A 21,373-nucleotide genomic window follows, 5' to 3' on the forward strand; every position below is an offset into this window, starting at 1 on the left:
ATGTACTGCCTTCCCACTTGATCGTGTCTATTTTTATTATCTTTTGGGGCTAGTTTGCTGCATTCACTTATTATGTGGTTTATTGCTTCGTCTCTTTGTCCGCAGAGTCTGCATTTGCTGTTTTCTTGTGTCTTGCCAATCTTTGTTTTAATGCAGTGTGTTCTAATCGCATTTTCTCGTGCGGCTGTTATTAGGGATTCGAATTCTCTGTCAAGGTTTCCTTTTTGTAGCCATGTCGAAGTGTAACGGATGAAGTTATTGGTAAAATTCAGCTGTAAGTGACACTTTTCTGGAGGTTGAAGGTTCAATCTTCAGTGCGCGCAATACCCAGACTATAATTGCGAATCATGTCATGGCTGACGGGATAAAAGCATGCTTACCCCATTCGAAATTCTGTGCAAATTCATCGAGTTTGACTAGATACTCTAGAAAAAGGTCGGAGGTTACATCGGTTGAAATGTTGTGCAAATAACATTCAAGATGAGGACATTAGTCGGAATAATCCAAATAATACGAATTATAAATCCTTATCTTCAACTTTTAGAAAAGTGAACTTCACGATATTATGAATTTGAAAGATGAAATATTTTCGCAAAATAACTGAATTCGGCATTAAATGTCCATAAAAGGTTTGATGTGCCCTAAGAAAAACGCCAGACGGTTTCTAGCTACAACATGAATTATAATAAACTTTGCTTTCAAAATGTTGAAAAAAAAATTCAGATGATGTTATATCTATTTTTTTAATTTGATAAAGTTGTCGTCTGCGCACATTTCCAACTCGTCTTTTCTCTGTTGTTTTCCTAGTATGACATTAAAAAAAACTATGTCGTCTCGGATTTGTGGCTACAAATTTCATGAATACAAAAACATTTTTTTTTGTTTCTTCTTGCGAAACAATCCACTCCTTTAACTGGTTGTAACCTCGTCTGAACAAACAACAATGACACGACAAGAATATCGATTTTTTCTGACTGATGTAACACACACACATACACACACACACACACACATTATATATATATATATATATACATATATATGCATATATATATATATATATATATATATATATATATATATATATAATGACCTTGTCATCTTGTTTGTGTAGGAACTGTCAATTTTTGGTCTACAGAAATGAAACTTTATGTATATGTATGTATAAATGATTTATGTATAAATGATTTAGACCTGTGGAAAAAATTCGATTTGTTTTAAGCCAGTAAAAATGGAGATCAAAATTGAAAAAAAAATGGAACTTGGTAGGCGTAAGTCAACTAAACGCATGCGCAAATATACATTTATATCGTTAACAACGCTATTTTTATATACGTATGAAATTAGATCAGATGGTAACGAGTAAGGCTGAAGAGTTACATGTTTATGGCACTCAAGTCATACTTTTAGTTTTGAAATCAGTACTATATATTGGATACAATATAATAATTAATAGAATATTGGCTCTACAATAGTAAACATGAAATCTGCATAAATTAAAATATAATACGAGGGGCCTGCAATAAGTAATGCCCCTGAACCACTTACAGTTGTCTAATCTAGCTGAAATTTTGCATGTGCAATGATTTATATCTCTACGGGCTATGTGGCAAATTAGAGCTCTGGACTAATCGTGGTTTCTGTTTTACAGGTGTTTGAACTGAGTCAGGTGTGAAATAGAGCTTGTCGAATGTCAAGCAGTGATCCGGTGTTTGTATTTGAAAGGACGCACACCACAGGAGACTTTTGATGAAATGAAAGAAACTTATGGTGATAATGCCCCATCATATGACCTTGTAAAACGCTGGCATCGTGAATTTAAACATGGCCGGAAGTCTTTGGAAACAGCTCCCAGACCTGGTCGCCCCACTTCTGCCATTGATGAGGCATATGTCCATCAAGTTGAGGCTGCCATTTTGGAAGATCGGCGCATTACTATTCGCCAAATAGCCCAAGATGTCAAGATCAGTACAGGGTCTGTGGAAACTATCATTCATGACTATTTGCATATGCATAATGTGTCTGTCAGATGGATTCCCAGGTTGCTCACATCATTCCAGAAGCGAGAACGCGTCGAGTGCTCGAGGATGAATTTGGAGACGTGGCAAGAAGATGAGTCAAAGTTTTTCAAAAGACTGATTACACCGGATGAAACCTGGGTCCATAACTATGATCCAGGGACCAAAGCCCAGTCAATGCAGTTGAAGCACTTGGACTCACCACCTCCAAAGAAGGGAAGGGTGCCCCCCTTCGCTAGCAAGGTCATGCTCACAGTTTTCTGGGACCAGGACGGAGTAGTGATGACAGATTTCCTGACACGGGTACCACAATTACAGGAGCCTATTATGCTTCACTTTTGAGAAAATTAAGGTAAACTATCAAAATCAAGAGGCGGGGCAAGATCAGCAAAGGTACCCTCCTTCTGCAGGACAACGCTCCGGTCCACAACTTGCATATCGTCAGATCAGAAGAACGGGCGTGTGGTTATGAAATCCTTCCCCATCCTCCCCACTCTCCTGACCTTGTACCCTTTGACTTTCTCCTCTTCCCAGCCATGAAGTTGTTTTTGAAAGGAAAGCGTTTCCCAGATGACGCAACCTTGATTTCTGAAGTCACGTCGTGGTTGGAGGACCAACCTGTGGTGTTCTACAAAAACGGTCTCCAGAGCTGTATCAAACGATGGTAGAAATGCATAACTCTGGACGGTTCCTATGTAGAGAAAGACTAATAACTGTGCCAAGTTTCGTTGCTCTACTTCCATGGGAAGTGGGTCAGGGGCATTACTTATTGCACGCCCCTCGTATTTTAGCATATTTTACGACCGTCAACGCCGAGTGGATTTCTACTATACATACATATACATATACATACATATATACATACATATATATACATATATATACATATACATATACATATACATATATATACATATATATACACACATATATATGCATATATATACACATATATATACACATATATATACATACATACATATGCATATATATAAATACATATACATATATACATATACATACATATATATACACATATATACATATATATAGATATATATACATATATACATATATATATATACACACACACACACACACACACACATATATATATATATATATATATATATATATATATATATATATATATATATATATCCATGTCGGAAAATAATTTTTACATGCACATTTTCGTTTATAGTTTTCATTTATGCTCCTTTATATATATATATATATATATATATATATATATATATATATATATATATATATATATATATATATATATATAGTGCGCGTACGCGCATATAATAACCTGAAAATCAACTTATCAAAATCGTAATAGAGTCGAATCAATATAACAAAACTAACACACCCAAAGATTTCGATACCCTTTCAGAAGAAGAAGACTATTACAATAAAATCTATATTAATAAAATTCATATTATTTTGAATATTTAGACTAGTGCCTCATCTTTACTGTTATTTTCACAACGTTTCGGCTGATGTAACCTCCGACACATTTTTAGCAAATCATTTTGGATTAAAGACGGAAAGCGTTGTATCCCATATCTTTTTAAATATTTATTACTTGATAATTAATATCTGTTGTTTAGATTTCACTAAAATTGATATTATCTCAATTTTTACGAATTACTTCCATCACTTTTCCACACTTTTACATAAAATTAAATGTAACACACCTTACGAACATTTACGCTTAGCTTCTGTGTTTCACAATACATAATTATCTTTTAATAAGTTTAGAAATGAATCCGTCAACGACCCAAAGATAAACATATAGACCTACCTAACTTTATAAAAATAGTAAAGTATATTTAGCGAAATACAATGTTATATTTTTCATTTTCAAATATCATTATATGATAACTACAGCAACCCTTTATGGATCTTTTGTATCTCCGACATACATTATATATATATATCATGATTATTATTATTAACTGTAGTTTTGTATATTATATTAGTGTTAAACAATTATTCATTAATGGACATTGATTTTTATGCTACAATTACATTTACAAAGTAATATATCAACCTATGAAAGTAAAAAATCATAATCATTATTATACTACATAAAATTCGATTGTTAGAATATATATATATATATATATATATATGTGTGTGTGTGTGTGTGTGTGTGTGTGTGTGTGTGTGTGTGTGTGTGTGTGTGTGTGTGTGTGTGTGTGTGTGGCTTGAAACGGTAATGTCAGCTTAATGATTATAAAACATTTGGCCACAAATGTTACATCAGAAACTCATTTTTAGGTAATTAAAAGGTAGATATTACCTAGACGCAACGTTTTGTTTGTTGAAACTGAATATTTTTAACTTAAAATCCTATATATAACTTAACTTAGAGCCTGTATTGTACTACGCATTAAAGCAACATTATCCCATAATACGTAAACTATGTTTCTTATGTCATGTATCTTGCAAATCTTTATTAAACTTCTCAGCGAAATACCGATTCATACATGACTCTGCGTTGACTTTCCTATGTTTAATTTAGATTGTATTTTTTCTTCTCTTATCTTTATACATATATAAAGAGACCTGACGTTGCCTGGGATTGAATGAGGATCAACTAATGTTCCACAATTCCAATACCTTTATTGTTATCGAAATGTCATTTTCAATTAAATCGATTGATTGTCTGCTCTAGTTTGGTACCCACCGTGGTGCACTGGGAGGAAGTTTCACATGCCTGCCTACATTGACAGTCCACATCACACTGCATAGAATCTACTGTTGATTTTATAAATATATATATATATATATATATATATATATACATATATATATATATAATTATAATATATATATATATATAATTCAAGTTTAAAATGGAAAAGTCAAGTATCATGATTCAGTTGTGCCCTAAATAGAAACATTCATTTAGAAACTGCTCCAGTCTTATCAAACCGCATACTGTTGATTTTATACGCCATGCCCTTCTGCTTGTGCGGTGATGAAACTTCACAAATACACTTGTGATGTTAGGCAGTATGAGAGCGTTAACTTTGGTCAAAATCGGACTGTTCCTTTTTTAATCAGATTTTTTTTCGATTATCGAGTTTCAAGACTTATCGGATGAATTCCGATAAAAGCTATCTAAGAACACGCCCAGGCACAGAAAGAACATCTGTGCTAATTTTTAAAATTTCGGTCCAGAATCTATAGAGAACAAACTCACACACAAAAACACACGCACATACACACAAACACACACGCGAAGACAAAGTGTCTTTTATGTATAAGACAGTGATGCATGTGTGTGTGTGTGTGTGTGTGTGTGTGTGTGTGTGTGTGTGTGTGTGTGTGTATGTGTGTGTGTGTGTGTGTGTGTGTGTGCGCGCGCACGCTTATATGCATCATCCCTGTTATTTTGCTCCAATGTTTTCAATGCAGGTAATTGAATACATTTCCTTTTTACTTTTATTTCCCCTCCTTTACACTAATATTACTCTTTTCTGTTTCTTCTTAATAATAATAATAATAATAATAATAATAATAATAATAATAATAATAATAATAATAAACATTTAAATTCTGCTTACGTCTGCTTGACTGACTACACCAACCGCACCAACCCGACCTCTCTCTTTTTTTATATCTTTTATCTCACAACTTTCTCCTTTCTTACTCTCCTTTTATTTTTCTGACACGTCAATAATGTCATTTTTGTGACTTTTCCAGAAAGATTTCCACTCTTTTCTGATGAAAGCTTCGCCAAAAATGGCGAAAAAATTACACTGGTCAACACAATTTTTCTGCCAGACTCCAAACACATGTAAATTAATTTGAAAGCAAAGTGTCATCCTTAATTTTCACAACACATTAGGTTTTGTTTGTATAAATTTATTCAAATTGACAATTTTTTACGTAAAAATACCCAATATAGTCTAGGTTTCGATGAACATACCAATCATTTTCTACGTTGAAAATAATTCCGATCTGTCAACATTTTTAATAAATGATAAGTTTTAGGAGAGAAAAACTTTCCCACTTTTCCCAAAAAAATCATCCCCAACCTTACACACTCTCAACAATCCTGCGAGTAGAAAATGAATTCTCAAGCTAACCAACTAAGTTTTAAGTTCTATAACTCTCTTAAACTAAACATTTTCTTCTATAAAACCTGCCTTCTCGACATTTTTAAGTATAGTTATGTTAAACGCGTTCCTTTCATCTGCCAGTATACTTGGGGTGCCAAATTTATATTTAGTCCGTTAATTAAAAGTTATTTTGGAGAAATATAAACATTGCAACGCGACTAAGACAAATGTTTATAAAAAAATTACTCTGGCAGATTATTTGTATTAAATACTTAATTTAATTTTGAATTTTTAAATTCATTTTAAAGTGATGCTTATAAAATGATAAATTTTTGGTGTAATCTTGGTAAAATTGCTGGAGATCTTTCAACTAATCAAATCCTCAGAAGTATTTGACAATATATTCTTCAGTCGAATGAACATTTAAACACAAGTCTAAAATAAAAAATTGCTTTAATCACTATGCCTTAAATAGAAATCCCTAAAGGCTCATTAATTTTCTCACCAGGTCAATTCCTTCTTCCACTCCATCTGCAGGTTAGAAAGCTCCAGTAATAAACAACTTCATAAAAATGAAGTTTTTCCCTTTATTTTATACTAGTAGGGCTACCGAGCGTTGCCCGGGACAAAAGTGAAGCATATTTCTAATAAAACCTCTCTTTACCTCTCTCTATCTTTCTCTATTTACAATTCCCTCTCCGCGACCATCTTTTTCTTCTTTGTCCAGCCCTTTCCTCTCTGGTTGGACGAAAATCCTTCTTCATATAATAGATTCCTCGTGAAATTAGTCGATGTTTTCTTTACAAATTAATACATAATAACTCTGAAAAAAATCGCCCCTTCCTGGCGAAACCTGACTTAGTTGACTTTTTAAAAATAATATTTTCTAAATTTTTGATACATTTCATCCAAAGCAATGATGATCAAGAATATACCGATATTGTGTGTCTTTGTTTTATAGTTTTTAAATATTAGCTGTGCATACAGGCACATATAGACTTCCCTTTATATAATAGATGTATAATTTATGAAATCTGTTAACGAGAAAATATAGATGAAATACATAATGTGTAATCACGTGTACTTCTTAAAATTCATCTACGAAATGACTCTATTTTTACACAGAAATAAAGTATTTCATAATGATTTTATGAAACGATGATGCCTCCATTCAGTCTCAAAAAAGAATGGTTACCTCCTGAAAGGGTAGCTGCGCGTGAAATTTTGAGGAAAGGGTTGCGCAATCACAACCACATATCTGTTACATATATGTCTGGCTTGTGATCGTCTAGGACAGTCAGTTCATTTTAAAATGAACACAAGATACTTTTGTTTATAATAAAGACCTTGTTTATTTATTATATACACTTCAACAAATGAGTTTAGTGGCAGGGGGTGGGTCGCAGAGTTCTGTGTTAATCTGTGTCTCGCGTCTGTCTGTCTGTTTTTTGCTTTCTTTCTCTCTCCTCTTTTTATTGGTATCACTTCGACCTATTAACCTTTTTCTTGCCAGCTTGTTTATTGTACTTTTGCTGGTTTTGGTCTGACCCATGACCGATTGACGTCATGGATATAGGTCGTTCTACATCCCGGGATTTCCATTGTTTCTGTTTTTGCTTGCCTGGATACAGATTAAGCCACCTTTCCTGGGATCGACTCACTGTTCTTTCGATCGCTCGGGATTTCCATAGTTTCCTTCCTGCTTGCCTGGATACAGCCTAGGTCACCTTTCCTGAGATTGACCCATTGTTCCTTCGATCGCTCGGGATTTCCATTGTTTCCTTCCTGCTTGCCTGGATACAGCCTAGGTCACCTTTTCTGGGATTGGCCTATTGTTCCTTTGATTGCCCGGGACTTCCATTGTGTTCCTCCTGCTTGCCTGGATACAGTGATCGTCTGAACCTCTCCTTAAAACATCTTCTGAATCGGCACTCCTTGTGTCCAGTGGCAACGAAACATCCAGAACTTGAAATAATGCTGAGAAAACACGAAAGCACGTAACACCACCTGGAATTCCGCAATGGTCCCTCTTTTAGTGTTGATCAAGCTCAACGTTGCTTAACTTCGGTGATCTAATGGGAACCGATGTGTCAACAAATGATTTTATATGAATTTATAAGTATTGTTAATAAAGAATAGAATAAAATGTCAAGATGTCAAGAAAATGCGAATGTGACAAAAGGTCTTCCTGCGACACCTGTGTTGAGTTCGTCTTCAAAATGAACAGAAAGACATTTGACGAATTATACGAGAAAACCTTTTTAACTTTTTTAAAAATCAGACTAGACAACTGGACAAGGCACGGGCACCTCACACTGACAAGCAACCGGACAATCCTTAAATTTGGAATTCCTATCATATGGAGGATCGCTATTTCTACATGATGAACTTAGTTGGATATAACAAAAAGAATTGAAAGAACATTATATCAACAAATTCCTCATTCTGACGAAACCCCAGTGCCATTTTTATGAAGTAGTAGTAGTAGAAACAGTAATAGTAATATACAGAGTAGTAGTAGCACAATAGTAGTAGCAATACCAGCGGCAGCAGTAATAGTAGTAATATGAAGAGTAGTAGTAGTAGTAGTAGTAGTAGTAATAGTAGTAGTAGTAGTAGCAGTAGTAGTAGCAGCATCTGTAGAAATACATCATGTACTTACGTAGCAATAACATCATCACTAGTATTAGTACCAGTAGTAGTAGTAGCGTTTTATTATTTGTCATGTTGTATTTTATAGTTTTTTAATAAACATATAATGCTACTACTACCACTCTTTATACTGCTACTACTACTACTACTAATATTGTTTTTACTCAAATAGCTTTTCCCTCGAAATGAAAGACTTTGGAATTGTCTCCCAGGCCTCTGCTTCCCTGAATGTACTGATATACAGAAATTTAAGTGTAATGTGAACAGACATCTCGCTGTCCAACTCTCTGCATAGTACCCCTGCAAATCTGCTCCCAAATAGTAGCCCTTAGTGGCATTGTGTCTTTTTTGGAGTGAATAAACAGTAAAAAAAAAAAAAAAAAAAAACTTCTATGCTGAGAAATCAGCAAAATTCCACCCCTACACTGTAAAGATGCCTAGATGTCGTAAAGCCTTCTACTCAAATAGCTTTTCCCCTTGAACTGCTAGACTTTGGAATTTCATTCCGAATCCCTGCTTCTGACTCTACTGACATTTAGGAGTTCAAGTGTAATGTGCGTTGTCCAACTCCCTACATAGTATCCCTGCAAATCTTCTCCCAAATAATAATCCCTTACAACTTGGTGGCATTGTGCCTTGTTTGGGATGAATAAACAGTAAAAAAAAAATTAATTATATTTATAGAGATCTGTCTTTAAGCTCTTATTGTCATGCACAGTGTGCTCACGCGCTCTTTAATTACTTTTGTGTGTCTTGTCTAAATATGTGTCGGATTAGGGCTGTACAAAATGCGGAATAAACACTACTGTGGAAAGCCACGCGGAATGATTGACAGCTATTTGCATGAATTTATGTGGAAGCAGAAATATAAGAGAAATGATCTTTTAGCGCAGGATACTCCAGAATGGATTCTATTGTCTTCAGTAATTATTTTCTTTTACTACAGCCATTGTGTGTGTGTGTGTGTTTGATTCTGCAAATGATTTAAATTTTTTACTAATTGATTATCGATTTTCATTATTCTTACTTCTTCGTTATATGAGCTGGTGTAAGATTTCGCAACATCCACCGACAACGTTGTAAAATGTTAGGCATAGGCACTTCTAAAATTCATTACAGAATTAACCCCCCTATATGTAACACGATGTAACTTTATTATAAGTTAATATTATCAATATAACTTTTTTTACCATTTAAAAGAAGGGCAAAATAAACCAGTAATGATTTTTTAAAAAAATCTTTTTCATCGTACGAAAATAATGAATTTGCGAGACGAAAATCATGTTTCATAATTGGTGCTTTAAAATAACGTTCCCATGTAGTAAGCATTCCGAACGTAAAAACATACTCGTGTTTAATAAATCTAGTAAAAGTCAACTAATGGTCGGATTTTAGTGAAATTGTCGATACTTATCCATTTTAGAATGAAATTACATATAAAATGGAGTTTCCGAAAAATATATGAATGGAAATACTTTTTTTTAGTGTCATTTTTTTTCGATATTTGAACAAAACGAAATTTCTATTTATTATGAAACATAAGAGTTCAAGTAAAAAATATTTGATTTTTAAAAATTTTAATACACGTATTGAGCAAAGACTTACCTTGAAGTTGCAATAAAAAAAATTGATATAAATTTAATATTTATATGTTTTTTAATAGCGTTTTTTTCTAATTAATATATACTATGATCAGTTAAATTGCCAAGAAAAAGAAACTTCCTAAAAATTAATTATTTTTGAAAAGATTAAAACGATTAAAATTCCATTATTTCAAAATGTCACGTTACAACATAGATTTTTAATTAATTGTGTTTAAATTTTTTTAAATAGTAAGTTCGCCAGATTAAAACCGATTTGAAATTTGAACAAGTATTAAGCATTCTGTAGCCCCCTCCCTCATTAAAAGTATGGAAGCCGATAATTAACACTCGTACATATTTAGTAAAACCGTATTTCATATTTAATATACAATAGGCACCGCCAAAAATGGCCGCAAAATCAAGTTGTTGTTGTTTTTTAAAACGAAATTACATTTATTAAAATCCATTATTTCTGAGTAACTTTTTTTTCCAGAAAGATAAAACCCTGAATTTTATCATATAGAAAACAGAATAATGTAAAACTTTTTCTACTATTTTTAATTAAATTTTAAATGTTAAATTTTTCTCAAAAAGTTAACAATTGACATTTTTTGTCTTGCACAAAAAACGTACATAAATATTTAAAAAAAAAAAAAAAGGTTTTTGAAATAATTAATTTATTTATTTATTGTCTAACTAAGATTTAGGATGATTTTCTAAGAGAATATGCAAAAATATTATAATATAAGTACCTGAATTTCAAATAATTCCACTTATTCATATAGCTAACCAGATATTTCGCGTCGATCTAGACTCTAGATCGCAACTGTTTACGTTTGCGTTTGATAAGAAGAAAACTATCGAAGACCAAACAGGCCAAAAAAACTTATTTTTCAGTGACGAAAATTTCAATGTATTATTAAGCTGAGGCTGGCCAGTACCAGATGGGTGACCATTTGTATGAGTTTGGTTTTTAATGTGTATGTGTGTGGGGGCCAGGCTCCCCAAAATGGGGGGGGCAATTTAAAGCAGAATAAAAAAAAATTATTTCAGCGCGTTTGGTCCACCGTAGTCGAAAGGCGGCAAACGTTTTCAAACGGGATCGAAAAAAATGATGCTATTTTTAACACAAAGGGCACAATATTTATCGAATTTTTTTTTTTTTGTTATCGATTATTCAAAGCATGCCCTGTTTAATAATGGTCATGCATTATTCGGCTCGCTAAAAAAAAAATTGTTAATTTATTTATCAAAAATTTTAAAATGGCTTTTTTCGTATAAATATCAAAAAAAATTTTTTTTTTTTTGCTTAACTTAAATTAATTATTTTACTTAACATATTCACCGAATTTCACACTTCAAAACTCAAAAGCGGGATAATTAAACACAATCGAAGTTCTGATATTCAGACGTCAAAATAAGGTATGCAAACAATTTTTTTTTTTAATCTATAATTCTGTCCCTTACAACAACACAATATGTTTTGTTCAGTTTCAGATGATTATTTTAAGCATATTTGTTCTCACTTCAAAACAAGGGGGGGGTTGTAAGCAAAAAAAAAATATATATATATAAATATCGTTTATGAAAAATAAGTACACTGTTATAAAGTTCATTCTTCTCCTAAAAATCGCTGAAAATTTCGTATTGATCGGATAATTACCTGATTGTTGGTAGATTTTTAAAAAGACGGTCCGTCAAAAAGTACTGACCTGCCCCCCAGTTTTGGCGGTGCCTAATATACAAACATTAATGATATTATTAATCGTTAAACTGTGTAAATCTTTAAGCCTAACAAAATTATAACAAATATTAATTGATAATTGCAGTTTAAAGAAGATAAACAAAGGTTTTAAAAAATCATTAAGTCGCTTCTGCTTTTCCATGGTTCGTATAGTTAACACAAGTCTGGCGTCACGGGAACATGCGCTCCATTTTTCACAGTCGTTTGGAAGACCCTATTAGGCATAATGTCGGTTTTTAATATCGGTAAAAATCTAACTCCTAAACTGAGACAGTCTGGATTTAGAATGAAAAGTAAAAATGACCTCAGTCTAGATTGATTTTACCTTAACTGACTGAAAACAGAACAGAAAGTAAGATAAAAAAAAATAACGATCCGATGGTTCTGTTCAGTTTTAGGGGGGGGTCCATCTTCCTAGGGTTTACCTTCTCTTTTAGAAGGAGTTAGTTTATTGCTTATTAACAGAGAATGAAGAGGGGTGCTCAGGCATTTTTGTAGGCCAAGGTTTGCAGAACTCCCCCTGAATTTGTGTCAAACTTGCAGTGTAGGCAAATAAGCAGCCGAACGACATTCGGTATTTTGTTGTGTTTATTAATTTTTTATGCAAGTGCAATGTAAGTGCAATTATCGTTGAACAGGGAGGTGACGATGTTACGTTCGAGTCAGGTTCGTTATATATATAAACATGTTCCCTTAGGGATGTTGGCAACCTTCACGTGGTCCCTCCTGTAAGTACTCGAATTATTTCTGTGAAGAACTCGAATTAGAAAGAGATCAGTGAAACGAATGTCAACCAAAATCATATAATTCATTCGAATTGAATGAATGATGTTAAAAAAAAAAGTCAAGGGGAGGGGTGATAGTGGCTAAATGGTTAACGACACGAGCTGACAACCTGGTTGTGCCAAATTTAAATTGAGTTCGTTCTACAGAAACGCTTTCACTTAGAATGCTGGCAACCTTCATGTGGCGCATCGTATAAGTATCCGATACCTATTTAGAACGAATTCTAACTGCAAAGATATAGGGGAAACGAATTCCAGCAACAGAATCGCCCTATTCATACGAACTGAATGAATTAATTGTTAGTCATTTTTTAACTGATTTCTTATATTCTTTTAAATATTTTTAATATGTACTTAATTGTATGCGCTCCCCCCATACATACACAGCTGTGCTTTTTCCATTTTAACAGAAGTGTAAAGGAATGTTCATTGGCCCCTGCTTAAAGTGTATCACAGGATCGGCCACTTGTGTGTTTAATGTGATATGCCTGATCAAGGTCATCTAAGATAAAGAAACTTTGGGGTTATTTTTTTCTGTCTTGGGCGTGTCACCTTAAAGCAAGATTCCCGATGTTTTGACACTCCCAAAACATAAACAACCAAGAAAAAAAAAAAAAAAAATTACCCGAGTTTAGGTGAATAAATAAACACAAAAATCATTTGTTTTTTTGAGATACATATTATTAGAAAATGTGTTTGAGTTCAATGTTTCAAAAGTTCGCAGCAAGGTCAAGATGTTTGTGTCCACTCCAAAACTGACACCTGACTGAACAATAATTGTGAATTTAAAAAAATCCGACCGAGGAAATTAATCACATGAAACCAGCGTCGATTAAGCGCATAAGACAAGGAATGGGCGATTTGAGGGACGTTTTTCTTTAGTTAAATTAACTCATATAAAACAATTAGTTAAAGGTAAAGAGTAGTTAACAATCCACAACCGTAATACCACCTAAAAATCAGCAACACTTAATTTATATCAAACGCATTAGAATAAACTTCTGTACCCAACACGTGTTTGTTATACATTTTATCTCGATAATGGACATTTAATTGTGGTCAATAACTATCATTTTGGCTAGGAGCAAAGTGTAGCATCTGTTCTGTTACTGCACTTCACCTTTTCTGACCTCGACCCTTGAGGCGACATCCTTCTAGATTGAGGAAATTTTAATTTTTGTTCCTATCCAGAGTACTCCTTTTGAGGGAGTTGGATTTCCCCCACATTAAAAACCGGCCTCTTGGGGAGGCAAGTAAAGAGGAACAACTATAGGCGTATTAAGCCCGTTTCTTTCAGCTGCTAGGACACCTGGGTGCTAAATCTATATTTGATGCAGCGTTATTTTGGCAAAATATAAACATTGCAATGCATTCAAGACAAACATTTAAAAAAAAAGAAAGTTTTATTGTTTTGAAAAGTTATGGGTCGTATATTTCGTTGATTCCACTTACTTATATATCGTTGTTTTTGTTAGTACTTTTTAATCCCCGTTTAACGATGTTTATCTACATTTATGTCAGGTGAACGGGCATAATTATCAATTTAAAATTAATATCGCCGTAACATAAAATAATGATATCAATTTCATTCTGTATATTTAGAAATTTATTTTCGCTACTGATGTCAAGAATCAATCAAAGATGAGTATTCATGTGATTTAAGTTAAGTATTAATGAGAATCGAATGGTTGTCGAATGGAAATACTAACATTAGTCAACAGTATAAACTGCGTTTGGTTGCTTGCGAGTCGGTCCATGAAAACAATTTGCTGATATTAGATTTGGAGACGACAACTTTGTAACAAGAAGTGAAGCTGTTCCACGGTAATGTGTTCTATAGACAGGAAGTCTTTGCGAAGATGCTCGTATAGAAGTTTTGCCTGGTGCGATGAATATGAGGTGGGATTTTTTTTTTTTTTTTTTTTTTTGATAGCAAGACAATTTTTCACATACAATGTTTTACAAGGTGGATCATATATATATATATATATACAGACAAGTCTTATTAAATAGCACGGAGTGTTTTTGCTTAATAAGCACTTTTTAGAATTTTTCAGTTTTTCGAATTGTCGTTCTTATTTCTCGGTCGAATCTGTGCAAGAAAGTTCCATAGCTGTCTTTGTCCATCTGTTTTTTTTTTGGGGGGGTGGGGGCTGTTTTTTGTAAGTACTTTCAACTGTGTTTCATTTGAAAGTATTTGCAAAAAAAAACAAAAAAAAAAAAACAACCAAAACAAAAAAACTAATAAACGAAGACGACTATGATTCAACCGAGAAATAAGAAATATTCGAAAAATTTAAAAATTACAAAAAAAGCTCATTAAACTCCGTGCTATTAAACAATACTTGTCTGAATGAAAACATGTTGCCTATATATATATATATATATATATATATATATATATATATATATATACCACTAGCAGGGGACATCCGGCTTTTCCCGGTCATATAATACGCTTAAATATGATAATTTATTTTTTCCAGATTTCGTATATATTATTATAGTCGCGATTTCAAAAGTAAAAGAAGTATATGGGAGCCATTAGTTAGAATCGAAACAGAAATTGTAACATTCAAAGCTGGTGACGTTACCAGTGTACCGACATGACACGCATGTGAACTGATTAAAAATTAAAAACAAACTAAAGTGAATGTACACGATTTTTTTTTTCAATTTTGACCCCTCAAAAATTATTTTAACCTGCTAAAAACACATACGGGAATGGCCCGTAAAAACAATCATTTGAGGCCCTTTGCACTGCGACTTTTAGTTTCGGAGGAAACAGACAGACATATAGCCTTTTATATATTAGATTATTTATTATTTCTAAAATCAAAAAAAAAAACAATCACTTGTTTTTGTTTTGTCTTTTTTTTCGTTTTTATAAAAACGCCCGAATTTCACTTATGTTACATCTCATACGTGTTTTGCATAATAGCGGAAGATCGCTAAACAACTCCTCAGAGACGAATGGATGTTCCTCCAACACTGCTCTTAAGTGTATTATCTGGAATTAAAAAAGAATTTGGAGAAGAAAAGAAAGAAAAATAGAAGAAAAGGTATTTTCTATAAGATCAGGTTTGTAGTGATGAGAAGAGGTAGCCCCACTAGATTTTAAAGTCGATTTTTTACTTTGTCAAGGTAGAAAATAGTACTCTGTGTGGTACCTCTTCGGATGTGCCAACAGTTATTCATCTTTGAACGTATCTAACTCTTCTATAGATAGAAGATTGGAGTCAGGTACTTTTTGTGGTGATAGAATGATTCAACCATTTTTTAAACGATATACGACTTTCTTAACATTCAATTCTAAGAGATTATTAAAACCAGGAGAGAACTATTAATATCACCTGGGGCAAAAAAGGGACCCGACCGTTTGTGGTGAAAAAAAGATGAATGTTTTTTTATAGTGGTGTTAAAAATAACAGGTCACTTTTACTCCTACTGCAATATATGCTCCCGATCCGAAGAGAGGTAATCAGCGAGAGCTAATAATGATCATCAGCGTTTCTTCGAGGTGCAGAAAATAGTCAATTTGTCAGCAACAAATCCAAGAATTTTTCGAAGTAAAATAAAATGAAATGGTGAAACTTTTATTTTCACACAACTAACAGTATTTTTATTCTTACTGTTCATATTTTGGGAATCGAACTCTTGCACTCCTTAAAGAATTTGTTGTACGAGTCGATAATGATGGTGATTGGTTTTACAACTATTTGGAAACACAATACAAATACGGTAAACGCAAAGAAAGATGAAAAGCACGGGAATTAAATGTATGCATAACAAATGACAAACAGGTTTACTGGACAATATTTTACTCCGACGGGATAGGACTTGGAGACGCCGTGGCAACTCCTGGTCTGTTGGATTGCTTACTGGTTATATCTGAGGTTGGGCGAACTGCTGAAGGACTTTTCGGTGATAAAATGGTAATTATCAATCAACCATAACATATTTAATAAGCTGCTCTGTTGTATGATATGTCGTTTTTACTGCTTTGATTTGGAAATGATTTGTTAGGAATAAGACAGAAATAAAAGTTCAAATGAAGTCAACTTTCTGTTCGAGAGCATTCACTTTTGTTACGAACAGAAGTGGCTGACTCGCATGCAGACCACGATGTGCTATAGTAACCTAAAATTACAGACATTTCCAAGAATGGATATTTCAGCTAATATTTTATAATATAATCATTTATATATGAGTTTGCCCACTTGTAACAATCTTCAGAAGAAAAAGAACAACGATTGCAAACGGAGATAATTCGACTGAAAAATAAAAACCAAAGAAAAAAGACAATTATTATTTTTTTTTTTTTTTTACGAATAAGCTAAGTAACCAATATAAATAAAACAGTAGATGTATGTATGTGTGCGTCTGTGTGAAAATATTTAACCGACAAAATCTTAAACTACTGGTCATATAACACTGAAATAGCTAGGAAATAGTAATTATACACCAAGGATGGTTTATAACGAGTAAAATCTTTGTTTGGATGGATGAATAACCCGTACAGAAATATAACGACAAGTTGCCATAAGAAATGTTCATCTCAACTTGCCGCCATATTTCTATTATTTTTGCGCATGCGCAAATTCATTTATAGATTAAAGCGGTTAAATTTTACATATTTCTTATCTATCTATCGATAGCTCAAACGGTAGAGAACGCGGCTGGAGCACTAGATGTTTTAGTTTCGATTCCAGCTGACGGCATCAAAGTTATATTTTTCAAAATTTTTAAATCAGTACTATATATTAGGTACAATATAATATTCAATAAAGAATTTGCTCTGCAATAATAAATGCGTAAGTTGTGTGAATTAAAATATATTTAACCGACAGGGCAAGGCCAGGCGTTCCCCACTAGTTTAAAATTATACTAGAAAATACATAAAATGTTAAAAAAGAAGAATAAAAGAAAGAATAGAAAGAAAAACGCAGAAGAATAAAAAGAAGAAAAGAAAGAATTTATTGAATATAAAAAATATTATTTTCCGTTAATCGCTAAAAATCAATATTCCAGAAAAAAGTGATGATAATTTTAATTGAAAAATCATAAATTTTGCTGAGCCAATAATGAATTGCCATTCTAATCTCAAGGATATCTTAGCTTGGAATAAACTTTTTTTTAACATCATATCTCACCAAAATAAATTGGCTGTTTTTTTTTTTGCGGGGGGGGGGGTCTAGCGATTTTATTATTGTGCAATTTTAGTTAATATCACTAGTCAAGAAGCCGCCACAAAGTCGGCTTTTAAGTCCAGATTTTGTGGAGAATTTTATTTCAACATTATAAATCAGTGCATTCTGAACCATAAAATCCAGCATCCGAAGGGCACTTTACGTTGTAAAACACTTGATACGAAGAATTCAATATTCTAAACTCATATGTATTATCCTCTTTATCATCATAATAGAAGATATTTACAGGCTGCCCACCTCAGCATGATGTGACATAAGGTCAGAAAGTGGGTATGTCCAACCAATGCTCCTCTTGTAGAGGCGCTCTTGCCTAGCAAAAATTACCTGCATTCCCCGGTAGGGGCGCCTCAGACAACAAGCAATAAACTTGCCCCACCCGAAAGCTGGGTGGCAAGGCCTGGAAGAGTGGATTTCCTGGGTAATACCCAATGGGTACGGGGCTAGTTCCTGACCCCGTACCCGTTGGGTTGATTGTCAAGAACAGATTTTTGACTCGTACTTTCTACCCGTCTCCAAACAACCGAAACAACAAAGAGGCTCATCTTCTGTAAAGAAAGGTTGGAAAATCTCCATAAAAACTAAAAAGTGTATTCATATATAACAATTTTTCGGAGAAGACAATGAAAGTATTCCCTAATCTCTAAGTATCATCCTAAGAGACTCATGAAGGTTAACCCCCCCCCTCTTTAAAACTTGAAATCTAAATGATATAGATGAAATTACTTGGGGAAGACAATGGAAGAGATCCCGAACTTCTACGTGCCCCACCCAAAGGAGCTATGTTGATAGGATCTTCTTAAAACTTAAAATACATATATCCGATTTTAATGTAATTCTAAAACATACGTATTAATTACTCATTTTAGAGTTTTCCAAAATATCCACCTCTTCCGACTATAACAAGGGGTGGAACGATGTGGGGGCGGAAAAAACATACGGTGTCATGAGCAAAATGAAAAAGTACATAGTCGTGTTCTTTGTTCAATTCCGAACAACATCAGGTGGTACTGCTTATAGTGTAATTATTTTGTCAAATCCTAGTCATCAGTTTTTATGCTGAGAATATTTTAAACCAAATCTGGTGGATTTTTGCTTAATAGCTTTTAATCTATAAGTGCTTTGTTGTTGTTGTTGTTGTTATTATTATTATTATTATTATTATTATTATTATTATTAGTAGTAGTAGTAGTAGTAGTAGTAGTAGTAGTAGTATAGTAGTAGTAGTGTCATTATTATTATTAGTAGTAGTAGTAGTAGTAGCAGTAGCAGAAACAGTAGTATGTTGACACCCTCTAACACATCATGAAATTCGAGTAACAAGTCTCCAGATTTCCAGTACCTTCTGTTTCTTTCGAAAACTGTTGCAAATTACTTGGCGTTATCGCAACAGCCGTCACTACTGGTTTTCTGCTGGTAACGGCTATTGGCTTTTTCTGTAATTTGAGTGGCAACAACCCCCCCTCCAAATATTTCTATAGTACCCACACCCTTTTAGTGTACGTCTGGTTGGCGCTTTTTCTCTTTCGGTCTTTCTATCCTTCTTCAAGATTCATGACGACAACCGAGGCCGGTATTAACACCATTATTTCAGGGAAATAAATAAGTTTTTTTGTTTATTCTTTGGTTATTGTTGTTGTCTGTTGTGTAGTAGTAGTAGTAGTAGCAGTAGTAGTAGTAGTAGTAGTAGTAGTAGTAGTAGTAGTAGTTGTTGTTGTTGTTGTTTAGTGGTTATTTTTGTTTTTATTTAGATAACAGAGACTTCTCTTATCAAGGCTCAAAGGCCACACTAGGATAAGGGTAAATGCTTTTACGATGGTCACTGAGTTATCGTTAGTGGTGGAAATTGGGTAGAATTTTATCATTTAAGGAGACGGCTCAACAAGAACTTGTTTGCGTTGAACATGAAGACGACCATGTTGTAGTTAGATGGAAAGCGGGCCAGCGGAACAGAGTTCTTCAGGAGGACAGTTCTAGAAAAGACACTTTGTTTATAAAATTTGTTTGGATATAGGCACAGATAGAGAGTGGGTGAAATTGTTGATAGTGGTTGTAGCTAGACGAGTAATTTTTGTGAAAGTTTTTTAAGGGAAGCCATAGATTGGAGCTCAGATGGGCACTTGCTATGAAAATAACGCTAGAGCAAAGACAGGCTTTCAACGTCTCTTATTTGTGAAATAGGTTGGAGGGAAAGGAAACAATATCTCCTACTAGGTTTCGAAACCGGTTTGGAACCCTGTCAAAGTGTTGCATATTGAACGGAACAGCTACTGGTTTTTATTTAGAAACGAAGTAATTAGTGTTGAATATAATTATTATTGAAGGAGAATGCTGGAATCGAACTCAGTTATCAAAAATTAAAATGAATACATGTTTTTATTTAGATACGATTCCAGGAATGCAGTTGAATTATCCATTGTAGTTAGAAATACACGAACACGACGAAAGTTAGGTCAGAGGACAAGGAAATTAAGGAATGTTCTTTGTGTCGCCAGGACACATGTTGGCAGCATATGCAATGTCTGCGCGCAAAATATTCGATGTTTGGCCACGTTCTGAAGTCACAAAGAAATATAGAACAATATATACAGTTAAGATAGACTAGAGTTGGAGGCAGACAGGAGCGAGTTCAGTTCGAATTGAGTTGGAGAGAGAGTTAGCTTAAGCTCTTTTGAGAAGCGAAGAAGAGGAAAACGAGACAATGTAGCGATTTAGCCAGGCATTACATTCTGGTCATTCTCATCTCCAGATGAAAATAAATGTCTTCACATTTTTATGTAAGCCTTTTTCTTCATTTGTCCTCAACCGCAAGGTAATGTGTTTTGTCTTCATTGTCTTGCATAATGAACTTTATATGAAACCAAAGTGTTGACTGTATCACCCTCATCAATAATGTATTTCCCCTCTGTGTTTAAAGAACTGTTCATTAACACTTCTCTCTTCACGTCTATATCCCTTCTATTATAAATGTGAACTCCCCAAGTAATTGGGTCGTCATCGCTGTGTAACCCGTTTTATTATAAACGCCTCGTCCCTGTTCACACGCCGCAATACAATAAAAGTAGGATAAGGTGTTCCGGGAGTTACTTCTCCAGGTGTATCAATAGTAGTCCGTTTTAGGACATACTTGGTTTTTATTGTAGTAAAGGATTGCGTTGAAATATCTTTTGTATAGGTAGAATGACGCAACCATTTTTCCAGTGACTTTGGCAGCAGATTTGATGTAAGTCTTCCATTTCAGGCCAGGGGCGAAGATCAGACCGGAAGCTTGTCGAAACAAGAAGCTTCTTCGAGACGAGAGC

This window comes from Euprymna scolopes, chromosome 17 (genome assembly GCF_053919585.1).
Source record: "Euprymna scolopes isolate OS-2025 chromosome 17, ASM5391958v1, whole genome shotgun sequence".
Taxonomy (NCBI): domain Eukaryota; kingdom Metazoa; phylum Mollusca; class Cephalopoda; order Sepiida; family Sepiolidae; genus Euprymna; species Euprymna scolopes.